The sequence below is a fragment of the Pleurodeles waltl genome, chromosome 8 (assembly GCF_031143425.1).
Source record: "Pleurodeles waltl isolate 20211129_DDA chromosome 8, aPleWal1.hap1.20221129, whole genome shotgun sequence".
NCBI lineage: Eukaryota > Metazoa > Chordata > Amphibia > Caudata > Salamandridae > Pleurodeles > Pleurodeles waltl.
Genome location: NC_090447.1, coordinates 693,991,709 through 694,019,109, shown reverse-complemented (window position 1 = coordinate 694,019,109; position 27,401 = coordinate 693,991,709). Strand labels below are relative to the sequence as shown.

The 27,401-nt window shown below is 45.1% G+C and overlaps 1 protein-coding gene across 3 annotated transcripts in view; it reads left to right on the top strand.

Moving 5' to 3' along the window:
• The window catches only part of ZFX (zinc finger protein X-linked), a 543,920-nt gene that overhangs the window by 217,007 nt on the left and 299,512 nt on the right, over positions 1-27,401 (top strand). The window lies entirely within an intron of this gene.

Genomic DNA, 27,401 nt, shown 5'->3' with positions numbered 1-27,401 from the left:
CCTTTCCATTTGGCCCAGACAATTACTTTGTCCACGTTCTATCCTCTGCCTCATCCTTCTAAGGAGGAAGAGAGACTACATCGCTTGGACCCAAAGAGGGCGTTAAGCTTCTTCATTGATAGAAGGAAGGATTTCAGGCTGGAGGATCAGCTGTTCATCGGATACGTGGGCAAGAGGAGAGGAAAGGCAGTCCACAAGAGAACACTCTCCAGGTGGGTTGTTCTTTGCATTAAAATCTGTTACTCTTTGGCAAAGAAGGATCCTCCTGATGGCATTAGAGCTCATTCCACCAGAGCTAAGTCGGCCACTTCAGCCTTGGCCAGGGGTGTTCCTGTGGTCGACATCTGCAAGGCCGCAACTTGGTCGTCCCTTCATACTTTAGTGAAACATTACTGTTGGGACTCTGAGGTCAGAAGGGACGGCCATTTTGCACGGTCAGTGCTGCAGGATTTCTTGGTTTGACCATTTCGGCACCCACCACCGGGCGTGGTACTGCTTTGGGACTCTATTCATTAGGTGAGGAATCCACAGGTAGTTATATCCATCAGAAGAACGAGTTACTTACCTTCGGTAACGACTTTTCTGGTAGATACATTAGCTACCTGTGGATTCCTCACGGTCCCACCCGCCTCCCCGTTGCCTTTCTGGTCTTACCAAGTAATCCTTGAGTGTGCTCCTCTTGGTCTTCAAGGCTGCAATAGATTTTGTATATATGGATACTTGTGTGTATATATATATATATATATATATATATCTTTTTGTATATACTTGATTTGCATATATTTGTTTGTTTGATTTAAAAAAAAAAAAAAAAAAAAAGGAGAGTTATATTAAATCTACAGCCATTTTATTGCAATGTTGTGTGATTTACAATGTTATGGGATGTTGCTTTGCTCTTTTCATTGCATTGGTTTATTATTCTCATGCACGTAAAAAATGTTGGTACTGACGTCGGCACGTCGGCGAGGACCTCTTATTGCCTGTATGACGTCAGACGGCGTCGCGTGGGCTAGAGTGACGTCCTCGTCGACGTGCAGAAGCTAGGAAGAAGATTTCCGTCGAATGCTGGCGCCATGGGAGTATTCATTAGGTGAGGAATCCACAGGTAGGTAATGTATCCACCAGAAAAGTCGTTACCGAAGGTAAGTAACTCGTTCTTCTGTGCACGCAGATACTTGCAACCAGGCTCAAGAGGCAATGCCTGCTTAATGATGTGTATGAATGTCTTTAGTTAGACCTTTCTGCTAATTAACCAGAGGTGCTGAGAAAGGACTTGATAGATCATTTTTGATGGAACTGATAGTATCAGCATAGACCCTCTTTTTTTTTTTACGGTACTGATAGCACAAGCATGGCCACTAACCTGGTTCATTTATCAATACAATCCTGATCATGCGGAAGATCCACTGAACATTTCTCTTCACATGCATTTATCAAATCTTGTTTCACAATTTGATATCGCTGTGCCTGACAGTTTGGTTCCTGACCACCTGGAGTTTGGACATTTAAACATCTCTGCAGAAAGCAAGGCAATACTGTAGCAAACAGTGCCTCCCCCGCAACAAAATATCTGATAGAGACTTCTAGTTGCAGATTCCTTACCTTAGAATTTTCCCCCAAGGTGTCAGACTGGATCCAGAGATTTTTCTTCGAGCAGTACCCTTGCGCGTCAGTAGGTGGCGTTGGTTGACTCCGTGGACGTCGTTGTCGCCGTGAGGACATCAGGAGTAGTTTATAGACGCCGCCCTCACGCAGTGACGTCAGTTCTTTTCTTTCCTCGCCACACGCTGATCCGGAGAAGAGCTTCCCTGGCTATTTTTTGGCCAAATTCAACCGTTTTGTCGAGTTTTTTCTGTGCGACTTTGGTGCGTCGGATGTCTCAGAAGACCGGGTTCAAGCCATACGAGGACGGTCATCGTACGATGTTGGTGACGGATCCTCATCGGGTTTGTCTGTGGTGTCTCGGGCGCGACCACAACCCAAAGTTGTGCTCCGAGTGCCGGGCCTTGATCGCTTGCGGAGTCATCACCACTCAGCTTCTTCTAAATCCTCTGGTCAAGGTAAAAAGAAGTCATCGAAGAAGCCCCATCGCTTTCAGTCTTTGCCCCGTCACTCGGCCGACGTGGGAAGAGCGTCCACGCACTAGGCCTCCATCCTCGGAGCCTGCGTCTTGGTCGGCTCCGCACTTCCCCTAGTTTGCCGGAGCGACCCCCGCCCAGCTTAAAGAGTTTTATGAGGCCATGCGCCTCATATTTGGTGTTCCAACCCAGATACGGCGCATTCGGGCCCAAGGGGTTCAGCTGAGGGGAATTCGGGTTCCGCGCCGGCGGCTTCGGCCCCGGCCACCAAGGTCACCTCCAGATCCGTGCGCAGATCCGCACCGGTCACACCCTCGAGACCTTCCCCGGCGCTGGGTCAATTATCGACGCTCCCAACATCTGTGGTGCCCACTATTGACGTCAACCCGATTCTTTTCCCCCATGAGTCGGAGTGATGGGGCTTATTCGCCCCAGGTCGGATTCTGACCCTTTTTCTTATGGGTACGAATATGGGGAGGAATTGGAGGGGACCCTGCTATGGACTGGGCTCAGGAATTGGGCGAAGCCAGTGGTCTGGATACTTCTCCTGACGCTGCCATGCTGTCTCCTCCTATCGTGGCTACGGCGGAGGGAGCAACTTATGTTATGGTGGTCAGCAGGGCAGCTGAGGTCCTTGGTCTCGAGCTTCCCACTGTTGAGGTCAGGTCTAATCTCCTGACAGAGGTGCTTCAGCCTGGGGCTTCTACTTCAGAACCCCTTTTGCCTTTTAATAAAGCCCTCACCGATGTCCTTTTGGGTACATGGTCCAAACCCAACACAGGGGCTTCTGTGAATAGGACTATCGCACGCCGCCATTGGCCCGCTCCGAACAACCCTAAATTCCTGTCCCAACACCCCACGTCTGAGAGTCTTGTTATCCAGACTTTCTCTTCTTCAGGCACATTCCCTTCCGCACCCCCAGATAGGTAATCAAAAAGGCTGGAACAGTTTGGCAAGAAGTTGTTTTCTTCCTCCAGTCTCGCGCTGCAGTCTGTGAACACTGCATGCCTTTTGGGCCACTATACCCACTCTTTGTGGGATACGGTTGCGCAAGTCCTGCTGCAGATACCGGAGGAGACCCGTGCTATTGTCTCCCAAGCCGTGAACGATGGGAGAGATGCATCAAAGTTCACAATCTGTTGTGGGCTGGAGAAAATAGACTCTCCTGGCAGATCGGTTGCTACGGCAGTGGCCTTACAAAGCCACGCCTGGTTACGTACTTCTGGGTTTTCGGGGGATGTCCACCAGTCACTCATGGGCACTCTGCAGCCTCCAAATCCTCCTAGTCGGTCACCTCACTCCCGTCCAGTTGGTGGCTGGATTCGCCATCACCTGCCCCACTGGGAATATATCACCACGGACAGGTGGGTTTTGCAGATAGTTCGAAATGGCTACTCCCTTCCTTTCAAATCTGCTCCATCACACGTCCTCATCCTTCAGTCACCTTCCAGAGGATCATTTGGTGCTTCTCCGCTAGGAAGTCGCAGCTCTCTTGGCCAAGGGAGCTAAAGAAAAGGTCCCTGTGCCAGAAGTAGGTCGTGGTTGTTATTCCCGCTACTTTCTGATACCAAAGAAGGAGAAGGGCTTACGTCCTATCCTAGACCTTCGGGACCTAAACTACTTCCTCAAGAAGGAGAAATTCAAAATGCTCACTCTGGCTCAGATTCTGTCTGCCTTGGACCTAGGAGACTGGATGGTAGTGTTGGACTTGCAGGATGCTTATTTCTACATCCCCATCCTGCCTGCCCACTGACGTTACCTATGATTCGTGGTAGGTCACGAGCACTTTCAGTTTACTGTGCTCCCCTTTGGCCTTACCAGCGCCCCTCGGTGTAGGAGTCTGGCCAGGCTTATGTTGGGTACCTGATGGTACTTACACCTTGTGCCAGATCCAGTTATCCCTTATTAGTCGATTAGTAGTGTTCTAGCAGCTTAGGCTGATAGAAATAGCAATAGCAGAGCAGCTTAGGCTGAACTAGGAGACATGCAAAGCTCCTACTATACCACTTATATCATATAGCACTATATCATAAGAATCACAATACTCAGTTACTAAAAATAAAGGTACTTTATTTTAGTGACAATGTGCCAAAAATATCTGAGGATATACCCCCTTAGGAGGTAAGTAAAATACACAAAATATACACACAAACCAAAATCAGGTAAGTAAACAGTTAGAAAAGTAGTGCAAACACTGTTGAATACAATAGGATGCAATAGGCCTAGGAGCAACACAAACCATATACTAAGAAAGTGGAATGTGAACCACTTAGGGACCCCAGGCCTAGTGTAGTGTGTAGAGGGTCACTAGGAGTATTAGAAAACACTAAGGGTGTCCAAGATACCCCACCCCAAGACCCTGAAAAGTAGGAGTAAAATGACCCTACTTCCCCAGAAACACACTAAAGTCGTGATAGGAGATTCTGCAAAGACCAAAACTGACTGCAAAGCATTGAAGACGGACTCCTGGGCCTGAGGACCTGTAAAGGAAGGGGACCAAGTCCAAGAGTCACGAAAGTGTCCGGGGGGGGGGGGGGGGCAGGAGCCCACTAAACCCCAGATGAAGGTGCAAAATGGCTGCCTCCGGGTGGAAGAAGCTGAAGATTCTGCAACAACAGAAGATGCCAGGAACTTCTCCTTTGCACAGAAGATGTCCCACGGAATGCTTGAGGATGCAGAGTTGTTTCCTTGCAGAAAGACCGCAAACAAGCTTTGCTAGCAGCAAAGGTCACAGTTGAAGAAAAAGGGTGCTGCCTGGGCCCAGGAAGGACCAGGAGGTCGCCACTTGAAAGAGGAGACAGAGGGGGCACTCACCAACACAGAGAGCCCACGCAGAAGAAGGCAGCACCCTCAGAAGTACTTGAACACGGGTTCAAGGAAACTGAGCATGGCGGTCATCTCAAAACTACAAAAGAGTGTCCCACGAAGCTGGTGGTCAACTCAGCAAGTTGAGCATTGCAGGACGGAGTGCTGGGGACCTGGACTGTGCTGTGCACTAAGGATTCCTTGCAAAAGTGCACAGAAGCCCTAGCAGCTGCAGTACACAGGATTACTGTCTGGCGTGGGGAGGCAAGGACTTTCCTCCGCCAAATTTGGACAGATGGACCACTGGACTGTCGGGGTCACTTGGATCCAGCTCCTGTGTTCCAGGGACCACGCTCGTCACGATGAGAGGGGACCCAGAGGAGCGGTGAAGCAGAAGTTTGGTGCCTGCGTTAGCAGTGGGGAAATTCCGTCGACCCATGGGAGATTTCTTCTTGGCTTCCAGTGCAGGGTGAAGGCAGGCAGCCCCTAGAGCATGCACCACCAGGAAACAGTTGAGAAAGCCGGCAGGATTAAGCGCTACAATGTCGCTGGTAGTCTTCTTGCTACTTTGTTGCAGTTTTGCAGGCGTCCTGGAGCAGTCAGCGGTTGATCCTCGGCAGAAGTCAAAGAGGGAGATGGAGAGGAACTCTGGTGAGCTCTTGCATTTGTTATCTGAAGAGAAACCCACAGGAGAGACCCTAAATAGCCCTCAGAGGAGGATTGGCCACCTAGTCAGGTAAGGGTCTCTGACGTCACCTGCTGCCACTTTGCCACTCAGAGGCCTCCATTGTGCCCTCACACCTCTGCATTCAAGATGGCAGAGGTCTGGGACACACTGGAGGAGGGGGTGGTGATGGACAGGGGAGTGGTCACTCCCCTTCCTTTGTCCAGTTTCGTGCCAGAGCTGGGGCTGTGGGATCCTTGAACCGGTGTAGACTGGTTTATGCAAGGAGGGCACCATCTGTGCCCTTCAAAGCATTTCCAGAGGCCAGGAGAGGCTACTCCTCTCAGGCCCTTACCACCTATTTCCAAAGGGAGAGGGTGTAACACCCTCTCTCAGAGGAAATCATTTATTCTGCCTTCCTGGGACTGGGCTGTCCAGACCCCAGGAGGGCAGAAGCCTGTCTGTGGGTTGGCAGCAGCTGTAGTTACAGTGAAAACCCCAGAGAGCTGGTTTGGCAGTACCCGGGGTCCATGCTGGAGTCCCGGGGATGCTTGGGAGTGGCACCCCAATACCAGATTGGGCATGGGGGGACAATTCCATGATCTTAGACATGTTACATGGCCATATTCTGAGTTATCATTGTGAAGCTACATATAGGTATTGACCTCTATGTAGTGCACATGGTGTCCCCGCACTCACAAAGTCTGGGGAAGTTGCCCTGGACTATGTGGGGGCACCTTGGCTAGTGCCAGGGTGCCCTCACACTTGGTAACTTTGCACCTAACCTTCACTAAGTGAGGGTTAGAAATATAGGTGACTTATACGTTACTTAAGTGCAGTGTAAAATGGCTGTGAAATAACGTGGACGTTATTTCACTCAGGCTGCAGTGGCAGTCCTGTGAACTATTGGTCTGAGCTCCCTATGGGTGGCAAAAGAAGTGCTGCAGCCCATAGGGATCTCTTGGAACCCCAATACCCTGGGTACCTAGGTACTATATACTGGGAATTATAAGGGTGTTCCAGTGTGCCAATTAGAATTGGTGAAAATGGTCACTAGCCTGCAGTGGCAATTTTAAAGGCAGAGAGAGCATAGGCACTGAGGTTCTGATTAGCAGAGCCCCAGTGACACAGTTAGGCACTACACAGGGAACACACATTCAGGCCACAACTATGAGCACTGGGGTCCTGGCTAGCAGGATCCCAGTGAGGCAGGCAAAAACAAACTGACACACAAGTAAAAATGGGGGTAACATGCCAGGCAAGATGGTACTTTCCAACACTCGGATGTTCACGAAAGTGATGGCTGTGGTTGCAGCTCATCTGCGCAGGTTATGGGTTTCAGTCTTCCCCTACCTCGACGACTGGCTGTTAAATGCGGACTCGCCCCAGAAAGTCGTCTCCCACCTTCAGACTACGGCGAACCTCCTGTACAAGCTGGGGTTCACTATAAACGTGCCAAAGTCACACCTTCCCCCCTCTTAGTCGGTCCCCTTCATGGGAGCGGTTCTGGACACAGTGCAGTTTCGGGCTTATCCTCCCAAAAAACGAGTCCAAGACATTCAGGCTATGATTCCGATCTTTCGGCCTCGGTCTTGGGTTTCGGTGAGACTGACTCTGAGGCTGCTGGGCCTCATGGCCTCCTGCATCCTGCTAGTAACATGTCAGATGGCATATGCAAGCTAAGCAGTGGGACCTGAAGTTCCAGTGGGCGCAGCATCTGGGGAATCTCTCCGACCTAGTCCAGATCTCGGAGGGGACTGCGAAAGACCTGCAGTGGTGGCTTTCGAATCCGCATTGGGTCCACAACAGATCCCTCTCCCTTCCCAAACCAGATCTCTCTATAGTGACAGATGTCACTTCAGGGTTGGGGTGGCCACATGGGAGAGGCGGAGATTAGAGGACTCTGGTCCACAGCGGAGTCGGGCTCCATATGAATCTGCTGGAGCTCCTGGTGATCAGGCTCGTGTTGAAAGCATTCCTTCCCTCTCTCAAATGTAAAGTGGTGCAGGTGTTCACGGATAATACTACCGCCATGTGGTATTGCAACAAACAGGGCGGAGTAGGGTCCTGGACCCTTTGTCAGGAGGCACCACGCCTCTGGACATGGCTGGAACACCAGGGCATTCCACTGATGGTTCAACATCTGGTGGGTTCTCTCAACGCAAGAGTGGACAAACTCAGCTGTTGATGCACAGCAGATCACGAATGGCGCCTCTATCCGGAGGTGGCGCAAGTTCTCTTTCAGCAGTGGGGAGAGCCTTGGTTAGATCTGTTCACCTCTGCAGAGAACGCGCAATGTCAGCTGTTTTGCGTGTTGGACTTTCCAAGGGGCACTCGCTTGGAGACGCTTTTTGTCTCGAGTGGAACTCCGGCATCCTTTCTGCCTATATCGCCTCTGCCCAGAGTGCTCAAGAAAATCGGGAACGACCTGGCCAAAGTCATCTTGGTGGCTCCGGACTGGGCACGGAGAGTATGGTATCCAGAGCTATTGAGCATGTCTATCGATCCTCCACTCAGACTGCCTCTTCGGGTGGATCTTCTGTCGCTGCAACAGGGAACGGTTCTTTACCCGAACCTGTCCAACCTCCGCCTTCGTGGTGGAGATTGAGCGGCAACAGTTGACGGCTTTTGACCTTCCACCCGAAGTCTGCAATGTTATCTTAACAGCCAGGACTGTATATGCCTGTTGTTGGAATAAATTTGTGGCATGATGTACCAACAAATCTGTTGATCCCCTTTCTGGCCCTCTATCCGAGGTTCTTTTGTTCATTCTTTCTTTAGCCCAGCAGGGCTCTGCTTTGGACACCCTTAAAGGGTATTTATCTGCCATTTCGGCCTTTCTTAGGCTACCTAATCAGCCCTTACTCTTTAAATCTCCTATTGTGAGTAGATTACTAAAAAGGCTCACCCATTTATTTCCTCCCACTCCATTTATCATGCCCCAGTGGGACCTTAATCTTGTACGTACTTATTGGTGTGTACCCCCTTTGAGCCAATGCATAATTGTCCCTTGCGGTTCCTCACCTTCAAAACTGTCTTTCTGGTCACTGTCACCTCTGCTCGCAGGGTGAGTGAGCTACAGGCCCTTTCCTCAAAGCCTCCATACTTGTCTGTGCACCCTGACAAAGTTGTGTTGCGCACTAGGGCTTCCTTCCTTCCTAAGGTGGTTCCACCCTTTCATTTAGGCCAGTCCATCACTTTGCCTACTTTCTACGCATTCCCACATCCTTCTCATGAGGAGGAGAGACTCCACCGTCTGAACCCAAAAAGAGTGTTGGTGTTCTACCTCAATTGTACTAAAGATTTCCGGGTGGACGAGCAACTCTCCGTTGGGTATGTGGTTGCGAAAAAAGGGAAGGCGGTGCAAAAGCGTACCATCTCCTGGTGCTTCTTTGCATCAAAATGTGCTACGCTTTGGCCAAGAAGCAAACTCCTGAAGTCTTGCATGCTCATTCCACCAGAGCAATTTCTGCTTCCACTGCGTTAGTTTGCGGAGTTCCTGTCCTGGATATCTGCCAGGCGGCTACGTGGGCGTCCCTGCACACGTTTGCTAAGCACTGCTGCTTGGACAGTCCGGTAAGTCGAGACGGCTTTTTGTCATTCGGTCCTACAGAACTTTCTAGTATGATCTTGGTTCGCAGCCCACCACCGAGTATGACATTAAGTTTGGCATCTATTGTAAGGTAAGGAATCTGCAACTAGAAGTCTCTATCAGATGCACAAGTTACTTACCTTCGGAAACGAAATATCTGGTAGAGACATATTCTAGTTGCAGATTCCTTACTGCCCACCCATCCTCCCTGCTTGCAAACTGATTTCTAGGGACAGGGTTTCCCCCTACCAGGTCCTTAGCTCTGGCGCACCAATCTCAGTGTTCTTAGCGGCTCTGCGGTCTGGCGTGGAAAGTCGTTAAAAGAAACTGACGTCACTGCGCAAGGGCAGAGTCTATATACTACTTCCGACGTCATCACTGTGACTACGATGCCCGTGGAGTCGACCGACGCACAAGGGTATTGCTCGGAAAAAACCCTCCAGATCCAGTCTGAAGCCTGGGGGAACATTCTAAGGTAAGGAATTTGCAACTAGATTATGTCTCTATCAGATATTTTGTTACCGAAGGTAAGTAACTTGTACTTTTAAAACATAAGGTGGAAGGCTAAAGGTCTGAATCCCATTTCCATTGAGCCACACCTGATTTTGCCATATTTAATTATGCGTGTTTTTGTCAACAGTATAGAAGTTCAGTAGGTAAAGCTACAACCTCCTCAAAAACACTCAGCCCCTTCCCCCCGAAATCTGATTACCTGGTGCTATGGGACCTGGACAAAGTACTCAGTAAACTATTGGTAATCCCCTCCAGCCTATGTATAAGGCAGATCTCTAATATGTGTCTTGAAACCAGCGCTCCTCCTCGCCCTGACTTCAGCAAGTAAAGTAGGAGAGCGTCATGATAAATTAACTTTTCTTGTATTTCAATAAAGACAAAGTTACTATGGACATCAACAAAGTTTTACCCTCAAGGTTGATACTCTATTATGGGTTAAGTAGGGGACATATCTCATGCATATATAAGGCATTGAAAGTGGACACATCCCCCACTTCACTTACGGCTGAGCTAACTGGGATGGGGTGCTACCAGAACCAGTTACAGACAGGGGATGGGCAGGAGCATGTGCACAAATGCAGGCAGTAGCCAGCAACTCTAGGTTTAAGCTTGTGCAGTTTTAATACCTTCGTCAAGTCCATCTTATGCACAGCGTCTGCACATAATGTCTCCTGAAATCTCTGAAAGCTGTCCTTGCTGTGACTGTGGGGTGGCGACATTTGTACATAAGACTTGGGACAGTGTGGCTCTACACAATTTCTGGAAGGAGGTAGTGGACACACTCATTGCAGTAATGGTGGTACGACTGGCTTTGATAGTCAAACACTGCATGCTAGGCTTGGTTCCACAACCGAAGCAAGATTTGAAAATGCTTAATATATCTGTATTGCTGGGACTACTAATGCAAAATGGTGAATTGCCATTTCCCCTGCCCCGCTATAGGGTGAAGGAGCTCGGAGAATGCAGAAAGAGACCTGGGTCTGTGGGCGAAGATGGAAGGGACGTCAGAAGCCATAGGAACGCCTCCCACCCCAAGGTAGCCTAGAGGGGCGGGAGTGATCACTGATTGACACCACTGCATGAACATGGTGATCAAACTGTGCCAACTGTAAAACATTTTTTTCCTCATTATCACAGGGCTCAGCATGATTTGATACTCTTGAACTCTATCTTGTGCACTTGATATTGTTATGTCAGTGTTAAACTTATGGTGATGAGTCGAGCCATTCTTGTTACTGGAACCAAACAATTAAATAAAGCCAAAATAAAAAAGAAAGGCATAAGGTGCCTTTAGACTTAAATTGAAATAACCTAGCATGCCTTTTTTTTAGTTTGAAATCCCTTGAGAGAGCACTGCACCTGCTAGATGTTTGTAGGTACATCAACTTTTACACAGTCGCTCATAAGAATATAAGAACATCGAAACTACTCTATTTTTTTTAGGTGCCCGAGTAGGGCTGTCCCCTTTCTAAACACGGCAGTGCATGCTGGTTCAGCTTTCTGCCAGAAGACAAAGCACCACTAGGAAGTAAGGTGAAAGCACATTCTATCAGCAGCTTGTCGGCGACAGCTGCAGTATATGCAGGGGTAATGCTTCCGGATAAATGTCAAGTATCTATGTTGAAAAACACACACATTCACAAAGCACTACTCATACTTGATCTGAGCTGTGAACTCTTCAGTGGGCCAAGGAGTACTACTCAATCTGTTCCATTAAAGCTGAGCTTTCTTCCTGTTTATTGCTAGTTATACAGCAATGCTTTTCCCTCGGTTTCAAGCATGTGAATTTGAGAGATCCAGTGCTGGAGATGAAATAATTTAACTTTAACTCCAGTTCTCCAGTGTTGGTAACTATCATGTAATTCGTATGCGACCCCTGACTCCCCCGCCCACCACCCCCTCCACAATCCAAGATTCACTAATTATCTGATGTACCCTTCGTACTTGTGCTTTGAAATCTGAGCTATGGTGATCTCTAGTGGGAGTAGAGAGGTTGTCATTGTCATCTTACTGACTAAAGTTTAGGTTGTTTTGAATGAGGTAGATGTCATACTAAAACAAACATTATTGTTGGGCCTTTTGCCATTTTACACAGTTTATTGCTATTTTTAGGGTATATGGAATAATTGGGAATGCTTCCAGTAGGTGAATCTATGAAATAAATCAACGTTGGTAAACAAGAGTTACAGGTAAGTAACTAAATTCTCCCCATCTGCTTTCACCTTGAAGGGGCTTGCAGCTTTCTTGTATTCCTGCCTAGCATTTGTATTTTTCCACAACACGCTAGGAATATGGTTTTAATTCACTAAAGAATTTTGGGAGAACTGGAATTTGCAGTGTTTTCATAATAGTATTTTAGATAAAGGTGACATCTCTGTAGTTTGTCTTAGCAATTTAAACTGTAGCATGTTTGATTACTTCTAGAGACTGAGGTATTGATGTCTAAGAATTCTGTGATACTGTCTATTTGGCAATTAACAGCAAAGGTTTTCTTTTTTGTGTGATCAACGTATAACCTGATACTAGACAAAAAACTGTTGGTATTGATTTCAGGCTTTCTAGTGTTTTTTGTGGCTGTCAGAATATAACATGAAATTGGTTGCATACAGAGCTATGTTAGTCTTCATTCTCCTTTCTCAAGTCCAATTACTGTAATTCTTTCATGAACCTTTGTTGCCATACTTTTACTACATAGAGCAAAATGTGCAGGGCTTAATTGAAATCCCTGCATGATATTGCCTGTGATTTTACATTACTTCCTTATTAATTATTAGGGAGAACTTTGGATTTGAGTAAAGTGGGCTGCTTGGCTTTTAACAACTGCATTTTATGTCATGAACTTGAAAATTGCTCACAAATAGCAGCATAGATCCTATATTAATTGTCTTTCAGACATCATTATCAGTTATTATTGCTGTCAAAAGGGTTTTGTAATGGGTTGCAGTCTACTGTTTTAAGGTCCACAGAATGACCGTAAACATTGCTTCTCAGCACAAATCAATGTTGATTCAGCCCCACTAGCACTGGTAGGTTTTTATTTAATTATGTGGCCAGGATTGAAACTTATATTTTTCAGGCTCTTGTAGTAGTGAAATTGATCAGTGTGATACAGTCTGTCCACTTTTTCCTTGTTTTACAAAACCTTTTAAAGGCCTGTTTCAGTTATTCTGGTATCTTTGCTTCTCGACTATTAAATAATTCAATCATTTTTACAGATGTTTTTTTTCGTACTCATTGGTGAAGCCATCAGGCTCAGTGGCCTTTCTATTTCATACATTATTAATTAACGCAACGTCTTTACTCCTAATCACCTAACTACACTTCTCCTTTTCTTGATCACTGATTATCTAGGCTGGTGTCGGTGCCAAATATTCTTTGGCCTGACTTCATACCTTTTTAAAAGGGATGCCGGTACTTTCATTTTGTCTTAATGTTAATACAAATTGAAGGACATGCTTCCAGCTCCTCTGGTTTCTTGTACTCAAACGTATTAAACATTTTTGATGAAACTGTTGTTTAAAAACTCAATAAGAAATTTCAAAACAAAAAATCACTTTGAACAATGCTGATGTCTCCTGCAAGAGATACATCTATGCCGTTATTTCTTTAAAATTTGTTTCACTCATCAAAGTGCCTTCTCAAGCCTTACAATAAAACCTCAAAGAAGAGGGCCAAAAACCGGATAAAAAGATAATTACTGCCGGGGCCAGTTAAATATTCACTTTACGTATAAAGATAGATATGAGAACAAGGATAAGGGCATATTTCTGAAACATGAGGAAGAAGATAGGAAGAGTGAGTTAAGTGAACTATCAAAATAGACTGATTCTGGGGCAAGGTTAAAGTGAGCCCTTATTTAAAAAAAAAAAGACAGTTAACAGGGTTACCACAGTCTCTCTGTGGGAGTTTCAATCAAAGAACATCATATTCTTAAGAGGTGCTTCCTTGGGTAGCTCTGGTGTACACATTCAGGATATCTACACCCAAAGTTAATTGTCCACTGAGAAATAACGGCACCACATCCTGGCATTCATGGCAAATTCCCCAAAGCCAACCCAGTATTTATTCCATGCATTGAGTTTCCACTTGCAAAAGGAATATTGACAGCATAACTTAGTTGTATATCATAACACCAGGCGGCACCAAGTTGCATTACAAGTGGGAAAATCATTGTTGTGAAAAATGTCCTCTGCTTGGCTATGAAGTACCACCCTTCTACATTTCTGGGCTATCCTGTGTTTCTTTACCTACAAAGGTCAGCAATCAAGCCACCCACTGGAGGTGTTCCATATGTTGAGTTTTGTCTATTTTGGTCTGCATCAGACCTAAGCTGTGATGTCCAGGAGAAACATCCAAAGTATATGGTGTGACTGTCAGTGGTGGCAGGGTGCATCTAGTCAGGGCCACTTGTCATTTTACTTGTACCCATGCCACAGACTGCTTGCCAACTGTCCCCTGTAAATGGTCCGTTCAGTCCCCATAACTGGTGTCTTTTGCTTTCATCCTGTCTGGGATTTGTATAAAGGATGTCTGTTGTATATGAATCAACTGGTGAGTGTTTGGATCTATTGAAGCCCAAGTGTGCGTGTGCTACTCAAAATGGTGCTTTGTGAGGATGCTGTTCGTCTCTGGCAAAACAGATTGCAGGTGCACAGTCTCTGTTTCGCTTCCCTCACCTAACCTGATCTACTTTAAAGGATGGGGATTTCACATCACACCTGAGCCAGTTTGTAGTGGTCTTATTGTGGACACGGTAAATACACTTCACAGTATCTGCCCAGGAACAGAAACTACTGATTTTTTTCTAGTAGCCTTTCTAAACAACAAATGGACTGTTCCCTGCTTTGCAGCATGAATCTTTCCTGGATTCACATGCTGTGCATTATTCCAACATCTAGTGTTTGGGTCTGAAAAATTTCCCTTGTGGCTGTAGTCCTTCGGTTCTTTTTTTTCTGTTGGGCGTTGATGTGTCCACCATTTGGTGGTGTGTCCAGCCTCCTGGGACACACAAAATGGGATAAGGAGGAGAGGCAGATGCTCCCTGCAAGTCGTCACAGACCTGCCTTAGTGAGAAACAGCACTGAGTGCTTAAAAACTGCTCTCACCCACTAGTCGTGGCATGCTTCATCATTGGGCTATTGCTTCAACATCCGCGCGATAACCAAAGTCAGGGATAGAGCAAAAAGGGAGGGGTATGGACAATGCACAACAAAAACCTAGGGATCTATTCCGCAGAACACATATATACATTAAAACTATCTTGTAGGTACCCATTTCTAGTTTTATTTGTGGGTCCGCTGGAAGGGATTGAAACCTACCCCTGCCATCTGCTAGTATGTCAACATGTTTCGGCCATTTCACTCTGCCCTTGTAGGTCTGATGGCCTTCATCAGGACAGTGGATCCATCTATCACCCCATACTTGTAATTGTGGTTTATTTGTCAATGATGTTTCCTGGGCTCCGTGGTCCCTTACCAATACACACACATTGGGAAATACCAAGTTCATACCCCCTCCTCGAAAATTGGAGTCCCAGTGGGATCGCCTCTCTATAGTCACACGTTCTTCAAGGGGCTGGCGCCTCCTCCCCCTGACACTGGCAGCTCCGTAAAGACATCCTGTGACATCATACACCCTCTCCTTATGCTGTTTTCGTGGTCCCCATTTTCAAATTATTTTATCCGCAGTTTGGTCTGGATGGATTGCTGAAGGGTTGCCAGGTTGTGAAGAAAAAGTTGATTGTGTCAAACTTTTCATCGAGGATTTGAAAGAAATTCACACAGCATAGTCGAAGAAGGTACAGCTTAAAACACCATCGGAAGAAGGACCATGCAGCATGGACAATGCCCGGATAGGTGAATTTCAGATCCTTGTAATGGAGAAGACACCTTTCAAGTTCTGCACCGACAGCCACCACAAATTTGCTTAAAAAATTGAGGTCCGTAATCTTTGCCTAATTCTTAAACACCAGAATGTGAGCTATGAAGTGTGTGTAGCGTTCAAGTCGAAAACTTTGAAGGTGAGAGAAAAACGAAGGCAGGCACACCACGCAGTGCAGGGACAGACATCCGCACCTTCCGTAAAAGATTGCGGTCTCTTGAGTGACGAAGATGACAAGATTGCTGAGGGTGCATAAGTTGAAAGGTCGGAAGCAGAGCTAAAAATGTTGAAGAGGAGCCAGAAAAAAAGCAAAGGAGAAGACAATTTGGGTAACCCTGAAAAAAACACTTGGGAAGGGAAACTGTTTGCAGAGTCGAAATTGATAAAATTGGCCTTGCAACAAAAAAGACGTTGACTGAACACAAGGTTTACCAAATGATCCCTTTGGGTCCCTTCATAGAGTTGCTGCAGGAGGAAGACATAAAGAAAAGACCAAGACATCGAAGGACGACCAAAGTTAAACGTTTCTACATCCTAAGACTCAAAGGCGACCAACACCGACAAAGACAGTTGTTGAGACACCGAAAAAAGAAAAATTGACGTCTCCGAGAAAATTGTCAATAATTGTCAATGTGAAAGATTGAATGCCGATTTAGCATGGAAGAAGTGTCTTGAAGCCAAAATGGTGGCTTTACTCCAAAAGGGAAAGGATTTTGGCGCTTCACTAAGGGAATACAGAATTCCACATAAACTTCAGCAATAAAGGGAAGAACAACAACAAGAGGTCGAAGAGTTAGAACCACCATTAACTGCAGAGCCTTAGGAAGAGGAGGAAGATGAATGGCAGATATTGTTTGTGGAAGAAGAGGGAGGTGAGAGTGCCGAATCATCCTGGATGAGTAGGGCTCAGAGTTTACAGAAACTCAGTGGCAGGATTTCGAGACAGACTCTCCTGAAGAGAGAATCAACAGTTATCTATCAAAACCATCCCCACCTGATGACATCACCATGTATGGACAAGTAATAGAGAGCAGCAGACAAATATAGAATACAACTGGAAGAAGAAGAAAAAACACATGTTTTTATTAGAAACTCTTCTACCATTGCAGACAAAAAATAATTTCTGCCCATGCTTCCAAGCATTTTAGATCAAGGCTTAGGTTCTAAGGAGCCTGCAACATGCACAGCCACAACACCACAAACAGAGAAAAAATATGAACATTCTATCACAGACCCAGCTTATATTAAGGGCACAGTACCGGCTGACTCAATTATAACAGCAACCGCGAGAGAAATAGCCAACAGCCCTGCAACTTCAGGGCAACACCCTGATAAAGAAAGTAAAAAGATGGACTAGGTTGGGAGGAACTTCGAAAGGGGTGCAGATAATCAGTGGAGGATAGCTAATTCAAAAGCTCTCCTTAACAGATATGCCTGTCAACAATGACAAGAAATTGCAGAATTAATGAAGCATCTTCCAGAGCATATAGAAAAGAGCTGCAGCAATTACAGAGGAATATCGCCAATGCATGCTTGAAATCGGCACTAGGTGCTGCTGACATAGCAAGCAGACAGATGAATGCTGGAACTACTCTGACGGTGCGCATGCAATGAATTTCAGTCTTCAAGCCAGAGGTGCAAGTAAATAACATATATGCACCATTTAATGGGGAACAACTATTTGGAAGTTCTTTAGATGACACACTTAAAAAAGATAATGATACAGCAAAATCAGTGGGAGCCCCACAATTCAGAGGCAATAGAAGAAGAGGAAAACCTGTCACCAGAAGACCATAAGGAAGATGAAGCTTCATTTCTGCAACATCCAATCAAGTAATTCAAACCACTCCACAAACAAAGTCAACTTCACATCAATGGTAGTTCCAGTCAGTCACAGCAACCCTTTCCGGGTCGAGCACAAGGCAAAACCCAATCACACAGAGGAGGAACAACCTCAGTCAAGTGACTGCAAAACCCAGAAAAACCTCTCACAGGCAACATCTGTGGGAGGAAGAATGAATGGAGGAAAATAACATCAGACAAGTGGATTCTCAATATAATACAATTTGGATATTGCATTGAATTAATAAAGTTGCCTCCAGCGAAAGGATCAAAGAAACAGAAACACTCAGACTACAAGACTAATAAGAGGAATAGAGGAGTTATTTTAAGAAAAATGCAATAGAAAGGGCTCCAAAAAAAAGAAATCAACAAAGGGAACTACTCAACTTGTTTCTTAATTCCAAAACCAGATGGATGTCTTCGCCAATTCTGGATCTAAGATTCATAAACAAATTCATCAAAACACAAAAATTCAAAATAACTCTACAAGAGGTCATTCCACAAATTCAAAAGGAGGACTACTTGGCAACAATGGATCTAAAAGATGTTTACTTACACATGCCAATGAACCACAGACACAAAAGATATCTACAGTTTGTGATGAACAACAAACAATACCAATTCAAGGTCTTAGCTTTAGGCATCAAATCTGCACCAACGATGTTGACAAAATGTGAGTCCATACATCTATACCCCTACTTAGATGACTGGCTTATAGAGCAAACTTGTTAAAATAAAATGCAAGGAAGATAGCCTAAAAGTGGTATCAACTCTATACAATCTAGGATTTTCAATAAACATAGAAAACAAAACCAGAACAAGGAAAGCTGTTTCTAGAAGCAAGAATCAATTCAATAGAAGGAAGAGCCTACCCCAGCAAAAAGAGAACAGAATCCCTTCCATATGAAACTCTTCACTACCAGAAGGGTCAGTCTCTGACAGCGAGGACAGTGGGTAAAATACTAGGGAAGATGGCATCTTGTGTTTCCTTAATACCAAAAGCAAGACAACATAGGAGACTAATCCAGTAATGGCTACAGTCACAATGCAGAATGTTGGGAAGATCTAGTGGTTGTAATTCAAAAGATGCAGGAGGAAATAACATGGTGGAACAGAATTAATTTAAGGGAGGGAAGATTATTCATACAGCCAACTCCTACAGTTATAATCATTATGGATGCAGCTCACTTGGGGTAGGGAACTCATATGGGCACTTTGAAAATCAGAGGAATTTGAAAGGTACAGGAAGCAGTGCAACATGTTAACATCCTGGAACTAAAGGCAGTGTTCCTAGCCTAAAAAAGCCTTTCAGAAGCAGTTGTGGGGAAAGGTCATTTTAATCCAAACAGGCAATATGACAGCAATGTTTTTTATCAACAAGCAAGGGGAACTCAATCTTACCCTTTATCAAAACTAGCACAAAAATTGTGGATTTGGGCACTACAAATGAAGGTACACTTAACAGTGATTCATCTTCCAGGGAAGGACAATTTTTAAGTGGAACAATTAAGCAGAAAGGCTACATCCACTCACGAGTTGGAGTTGAATCAATCAATACTCAGACATATTTTTCAGCAGCAGGGAGCACTAAATGTTGATCTATTAGCAACATACGCAAACACAAAATGCCCAAAGTTCACATCCAGACACCCACACCACCGGTGCCTGGGGAATGCCCTGTGGATAAATTGGTCAGGTAAATTTGCATACGCTTTGCCCCCAATTCCTCCCTTACACAGAGTAATCATCAAATGCAAATGAAACAAAGTAAAAATAATTCTGATTGCGCTGCAATGGCTAAGACAAACTTGGTACTTGGAACTAATACAAATGTCTCAAGGAAGCATTCTAAAACTTACAAAAAGACAAGATCTGGTATCAGTGCAAAAAGGAAGAGTTTCCATCTGAACCAGATTACTTGAATCTAGCAGCCTGGCTCCTGAAGACACAGGATTTGGACATTTAAACTTACCTGAAAAGACAATAGCAGTATTAAGAGAACCAGGAAGATCAACAACCAGAAAGTGTTGCAAAGCAAAGTGGCAACAATACTCTAATTGGTGCAATAATTCAGGTTTATAACATCAGATCACTATGGAGTTAACAGTGCTTAAACACCTCACACATCTCTTGGATTGCAACCTCACATATACCTCAGTAAGGGCACGTTTGTCTGCATTTGTAGCATATAAGAGGGGTTGTACTGGAAAAAGCTTCTTTACATCCCCAGCCATAAAACGTTTTTTGGAAAGAATTAAGAAAATAGCACTACCCAGACAGGTGCCAATGCCAGCATAGAACTTAGTCCAGTGTTAACACACCTCATGACTAATCCTTTTGAACCCTCACATAAACCTTCTTAAAAAATTCTCACATATAAAACTGTCTATTTTAGTGATTATGACAACTCCCCACAGAGTAAGTGAACTACAGGCACTTACAGTACAGGGACATTATCCTCAAATACATAAAGAAAGAGTGGTCTTAAGAACAGACCCCAAATTTCTTCCAAAAGTAATTTCTCAATTTCCTATTAATCAGTCTATCCATATACCCAGTTTTTACTAAGAACCGAAAACCAAAGCGGAGAAAGCATTACGCAAACACTTGATGCAAGAAGAACAATCATGTATTGAAAGAACAAAGGCAGAAAAACAAAACAGTTGCTTGTTTTATTTGCAAACAACAACATAGGCAAAGCAGTGATGAAAGGAACTATTGCCAAATGGATTTCTCAGACTGTCCATTTTTTTCATAACAGTGCTTGAGTACAACTCATTAATACACCAAGGACACATTCTGCCAGGAAGAAAGGAGCAATGATTACTTTTTTTAGCAAATATTCCACTTAGGATATTTGCATAGGAGCTACTTGGCCATCAATTCACACATTTACAGAACATTAATGTATAGACATTCAAATGAACAAAGAAGTGCAGGTTGGACAAACGGTTTTAAAACATACATTTACAAATTGAAGCCCATCTTTGACCCAGCCACCGCAATGAGGGAAAAACTGCTACAAAATCAATGCACAGCATGTGAATCCAGAAATAATTCATGCCTCAAAATAAAGTGGTTTCTTACCTGTAATAGTAGTTTTGCAGCTTGAAGAATTTTCATGGATTCTCAAGCTACTCACCCACCTCCCCAAGAATATAAGAGAGAATAAAGCAAAAATCGGCAAAAAAAAACAAACTAAAAAATAATGAATCTGAAGATGGCGACCACGAAAACAATGTAAGGAGAGTGCGTATGACATCAGTGGAGGCTGGACAAAGCACCAAATGGTGGACGTGTTGATGCCCAATATAAAAAAAAAGGGAGACTAAGGACTACGGCTGCAAGATAATTATTCTTGACCCAACCACTAGTTGGCGGAATAATATACAGCTTGTGAATCCAGAAAGTTGTTCAAGCTGCAAATTACTATTACAGGCAAGAAACCATTTAGGTTTTTGTCATTGGTACAGCAAGGAGGCTTGTTTATGAGAGCAGGATCAGAAGACACTGAACCAGGATTAGAACCTCAACTTCTTTGCCATTCTCCCTCGAGACTGGGTCTAAGTCTAGGAAAGCCTTCAGAGTTGGCTTGCAGCTTGACCTCAGGCAAGAGGGCTTAGACCTCAAGGGCTTTAGAATAAAAGTATGGACAGATTAGATTACAGCCTTGGAAGAGGGGGACAGGTGGAGTTAAAACCTTCACCAACCACTGACCCTCAAGAGAAAGAGCAGGACTTCTAGAAAGAGGAGGAACAGTATAAGCATGGTGTGATTCAGACATCAGATTTAACAGAGGAGGGATGGCAGGACATAGACACTGACTTGCCAAAAGAGGGTATATTCTCATAACCCTCAGGACCATCACCTCCAGATAATATATAATTATCTAATTCTACCATGAAAGGTCAGCTGACACATATGGGGTCTAATTAGGGGAGGAACAGACAAAATCATGTTTTCTGCTGGAAGCATTACATCCTTCACAAAAGAAGAACCAATATCTACCAGTGCTGCCAAAGATCTTGGACCAGGGGGTAGAAGTTATTTAAGGAACCGGCCTCTTACAAGAAGTTCACAGCCAGGGTGGAGAAAAAGGAACTCCATAGAAGACCCCACATGCATAAAGACTTTAACACCCCAGCATACTCCATCAGAGTCTCTACAGTTAGGAAGAGGGCTTATGCGCCAGCATCTACTGGGACACTGCCAAACCAAGAGTGAGAAAACTACCATCACTAGAGGGCAGACTAGGAGGTTTCCTCCTGGAGTAGAGATAAATAACCTTCGAGAAATGGCTACAGAACATTATAAAGTACAGGAGTACAGGTACTGTATGACCTTGAACTAACATACCAAGACTCAGGTACGCTACAGAAATTCTATATCAAAAGTGTCATCATTAGCAAAAACAGAAAAAAAATTAAAGAACAGTAGCCCTCACCCACCAACATGGTGGCATGCTTCATCATAGGGCTCCTCACACCTGAAGCATGGGCAACAGCCCTGTAAAAACATGAGAGCTCGTGGATGTCTCTGCGGAGGCCTATGATAAGTGATTGTTTAGGGGACCACCTAACAAAAAGATGTGTGCGTTCTATAGTGATCTATACAGAGATGAAAACTGTTAAAAATCCGTCATGGTGGCATTCCCTATCTTTATTCTAGTTCCCAATGAGAATATGGTTAAAAGTGACCACGGAAATAATTCAACGTTAAATTGGATGTAACTTGTAACAAAGATCAGCCTTATAATTGACTTCTAAGTCCTGAGGCACTACTGTCACCCAGTGTTAAGAAAACAAGTATATGATCAGTTAACCATTACCATATAGTTCTATACCAAATTGAAATGAATCAGCGAGCTCCACTCTGTTCTTATTCATGCACAGAAAGCAAATAAACCAAGTTAAACGGGGTGCATTGTGCCCGGAAAGTGTTTATGCATAATAACGGATTGAGTGTTGAAGTGACAGCACTTTGAAAAAAGTCTTACCCCTCCAGGGTCCATCTAGGGCTACGCTTTAGAGACTTGTACCTTCAGGGCGCTAAAGGACGAAATTTAATACAAGCATTGTTATGAGAAATTGTAAGGCAGGCCAGTATTGTGGGACAAAGTACTGTAGTGTAATCAAGATACTAGCTCTGATAAGAAGAAAATACTCTAAAACACTAAACAATGGCCTAATGCTGAGATCACTGTTTCTTCGATGTTACAACATTTACAGACATACACAGATCTAATACTTGCACGTGTATAACAAAATTCAATTAGACACCATCATGAAGACAGATTTCATCATGCAATGAGCCACTATCACCATGCTGGAGAAGTTCTTTCAATGTGAAGATCAGCTCTATCTACAGGTCACAGTACTTCCATGGGAAGTACCTTTGCTCCAAGCACCACAAATCTGTACATGGACAAGTTTGTGCAGGCATATATTTACAGATACAATGATCCTTATCACAGGCTCGTGGTCATCTGGAAATTACATATTTTGTCATCTAGAGAGGCAGTGAAACAGGGGCACTTGAATATATCTAATGGTTAACTGTCTGTGACACACATTTGACCTTTACACATAGGATTGGTAAGAAACATTTTGTAGTTGGAGGGTATGCACCTCACTAATACCTTTCACCAGGCTGCATAGGAGACCCATACTATTAAGGCCATGGTCATAGTCAACAGGGGACTAGAAGGATCTAGCAGTTGTGACAGGAAAGGTACAGAGGGAGCTCAATTTTTGGAGAGTAGAGAACATCACAATGGGCTGAGCATTCAAACAGCCAGCCCTCTCTGTGAACATTGCAACAGATGCATCCCACGCCTTTGAGTGCGCACATGTATTCCTGACATTAAAAGATTTCCACAAACATATCAAGGGCAGTACAGATTGAAATAGACAACACAAGAACTATTTTTTACATAACCAAACAAGGAGGGACAAAATGATATGTCCTGTCCAAGCTAGAAACAAGAGATATGAAGATGATCACCAGCCACCTTCTGGGTATATAAATGTATAAGTAGACAGGTTAAGCAGTCATGAAGGGCAACTGAAGCAGGAGGTAGTGCAGGAATGTTCCAACAGTGACGCACACCACAAATAGACCTTTTTGCAATGCATGCAAAATGCCAGGAGGTCATGTCCAGGTGTCCCAAAGGAATACCCTTTTGATGGACTGATACTAGAGATTTGCATGCACCTTTCCTCCAGTTTCACTAACACTTCTAGAGATAAACAAGTGCAAACAGAAAACCATGTCTGTGATACTGATGCAGAACCTGCTGATGATACAAGAGAGACAAGTACGCCACCAATATCCAGCTAGTGGCTTGGCTCCTTTAGAATTCTGAAACTTGTGATTACCTCAAAGATGCATGGAAGTATTCAGAGATTTCAGAAGAGCAGCAACAAAAAAAAAAAAAATTACAAAGCCAAGTGGAATAGATGAATCCACTGATGCAAAAAAAAAAAAAAAAGACCAATGCATACCTCAATGGGGAACACTTCCATAATTGGGTACCTAAATCACCTACTAGATGAGAAACTGTCATACAGATCCATCAAGAAAAATACCTGGCATCATTAGTTGCGTACACTAGAGGCACTGAAGGAAAGAGTTTGTTTACTACACTAATCTTCAAAAGATTCCTACAAGGGGCAAAGAGAAGTGCATAGCCAAGGTCAGCGCCCACACTGTTATGGAATCTTAAACTGCTACTAATTCAACTTATGATAGCAACATTTGAGCCCATGCGCAAACGAGGACTCAAATTCCTAACAATGAAACCAGCATTCCTGATTGCTATTATATCAGTCAGTGAGGCACTCACAGCCCACAAATTGTACTACAAATACAAACGACATGGGTGGCCATGAGGACAAATCCTCACTTTCTCACTTCCATGTTAACCAACCGGTACAAGTGCTAGCTTTTTTTCAACAACACAGACAGTTAAAGCACTACACACTCTAGGGGTCAGGAGAACAGTAATGGATTTTCTAATAGGGGCTTTTTGCCACAGATCACTCACCTTTTAAATATTGTCTAGGCATCACACTGGATCCGAAACCTCTGGCACCCAGAGGTGACACTTTGTGGCTCTGCACTGATGCTGTTCCTCTCCAAAATGAGGTTTGGGACATATATAGGGACCACTCTTGTACGTTGACGCCAGTTCCTTTCTTTCCACTCCTTCAGATTTCGAACCAGAGCTCCCTCTCGTCTCGCCAGATTTGTGTTTTTTAATACTAAAATTCTAGGCTGTGCAAGGGATGTCACCCCCTAAAATGACAGGTCTAAAGCCCTGTAGAGACTTTTGCAAACAGGTGTCTGTGAGGGATCCCAATCAGCTGTGCCTGTGGTCAGGTCATGCCTCAAAAGGGACGCTGAGACAGTGCATGGAGATCCTGAAGGCTATCAGGAAACACAAGGTGAAAGTCTACGCCGCCAAGCATGAGAAGACTCTGCAATTGGGCCATTCCAAGGCTGCTATGCCTTTGAAATTCTCTCTTGTTCTCGTTCAAAGGAGTCATCAGATCCACTCCAGAGGTAGCGTTCAGGTCCTCAGTTAAGTATAAAAAACACAAAAAGTCAAAGTGGGGTTCTGCTCCCACATGCCACTCGCTTTTACCTGAGCAGGCACATGGGCAGAGACAACCCAGTGGAGCTGATTCCCAGCTGGTTCCGGCCTTCAGCAACAGCAATGTTGAAGAGTTCTGTGCTGCCTAGTCTGGCTCTTTAGATCCTGATGACTCCCTGTGGTGTGCCTTTGGGCTCTAAGGAACCAAGAGGCCTTCTACCTGGGATATTGCCAGCAGGTGTGCCCTCAACACCAGCTGGACCCTCAACACTTTCTTTACCTCTGGCTATTGCTCTGACTTTCTTGCTGGTGCCATGACCCATGCCTGACCTGGGCATGTTGATGGTTCTTGGGACGGACCCTGATAATGATTACGACCCGAGTGATGAGTTGGCTTAGCCCTACCAAGATGACAATTGGTACACAGACTTACATGAGGCTAATGGCCTTGATACCTCACTGGATAAGGCTCTTTTTTTTCTCTTCCTGGCCCGGCCACGGAAGAGTCGGTTCCTATGCTGTGGTGATGCAGAGGGTGGCCAAAGTACTTGACCTCTAGCTCCCCACCTTGGAGATTAAAACTAATGTCCTAATGGCGGTCCTCCATCCACGGCAAATATCCTCTGAGCCGCCTCCTTCCCTTCAATGAGGCTCAGACAGGCACCTTATTGGGGACTCCGGCCAAATCTCTCTCTCTCTCTCTCTCTCTCTCTCTCTCTCTCTCTCTCTCTCTCTCTCTCTCCCTCTCCCTCTCCCTCTCCCTCTCCCTCTCCCTCTCCCTCTCCCCCTCCCCCTCTCCCTCTCCCTCTCCCTCTCCCTCTCCCCCTCCCCCTCCCCCTCCCCCTCCCAGACAAATTGCCACACCTTTCCTACCACTCCTTCTGATAGGGAATCATAACGAGTGGAAAAGATAGGCTAGCATGCCTTTCCTTTTACCATCTAACCTTTCTATTCTATTAACACCAGCTGTTTGTTGGGATGATACTCGCACACCCTTTGGGATTCCGTAGCACAAGTCCTCTCTGGTGTGTCTGAAGACGTTTGCCCTTTAGTCTTTCAGTTGAGCCAAGTTCCTGATTTGTTGTGGCTAGGACATGACAGATTTAAACAGGCAGGCGATTGGCACCAGAGCTGCCATTTGCCGCTATACATGGCTTTGATCGACTGCATTCTCAGGTAAAGCCCAGTCTTCCATGACTGACATGCCCTTTGATGGGAGTCGCTTATTTGGGGACAAAGCTGATGCAGCACTCAAGTTCTTTAACAAGAGCATGTCTACTGCTCGCTCTCTAGGTCTTGCAGGCTCGCCAACCGCATCAGTTACACAATTCCTTTTGCGGCTTTGGCCAAGGTGTCCCTTACCGCAAACCCATCCAGTCCCCACAGGTAACCCCAGATTTTGTGGTAGAGGCCATGGTGCCCACTGCCCCGATGGCCAGCGTCAGCTTGCTACCCAACCACCCCTTGCCCCCTAACCCCACCCCAGCGCCTCACCTGCCAAACCTCTTTAGCGTGGCATTACAAGGACACAGCCACTTGGTAGGAGGCACAATCCACCAATTCTTACAAGATTGGCAGGCTATCATATTGAGTGGTGGGTCCTACAGGCTGTTCACAAGGGATATGTCCTGTCCTTTCTCTCCTCTCTACCGCACCTTCCACCATCCCCTCATCACCTGAAGGAGTACCTTCTCTCCATTTTTCAGCAGGAAGCGGAAGGTCTTTTGGCCAGAAGGGCTGTTGAGAGGATGAGAGCAGCAGAAGTAGGGCTTGGTTGTTATTCCCTCTACTTTCTAGTGCCCAAGGAGGATGGAGGTCTTTGGCCTGTTCTAGACTTGCACCCTCGAGTCGCCTCCTCTGGAAGAAGAAAATTGAAAAATGCTCACCCTGGCCCAGGTCTTGTCTGCCCTCGATCCTGGAGGACTGGATGGTGCAATTGGACCAGATTGACACCCTCCTGGCCAACTTGTCTGCTGTTTTATTATTTGTTCTGTCTCTTGCATAGCTTGGCTTTGCTTTGAGCACTTTTAAGGGTTATCTTTCAGTCCTTTCAGCTTGCTTATGATTACCAGATCAGCCCTTGTTGCTTAAGTTACTGGTTGTGATGTGATTTTTAAAAGGGCTGCAGCATGTTTTCCCCTTCTACTTTTGTCATGCCTCATCTGGTCCTGACTTATCAGATGTGCACTCAGTTCAAGCTGCTTCTCAGCTGTCCTTTACGGCTCCTTACTATCAGCACTTATTGCCATCACCTTGGCACTGCGCAAGTAAGCTCCAGGCTATTTGTGTCAATCCGCCGTACTCTTCCTTCTTCCCAGTCAAACTGGTTCTGCGGACACAGGCATCCTTCCTGCTGAAAGTTGTGGCACTGTTTTACATTGGTCAAACCATCACCCTGCTGGCTTTGTATGTTCCGGATCACCCCTTTAAGGA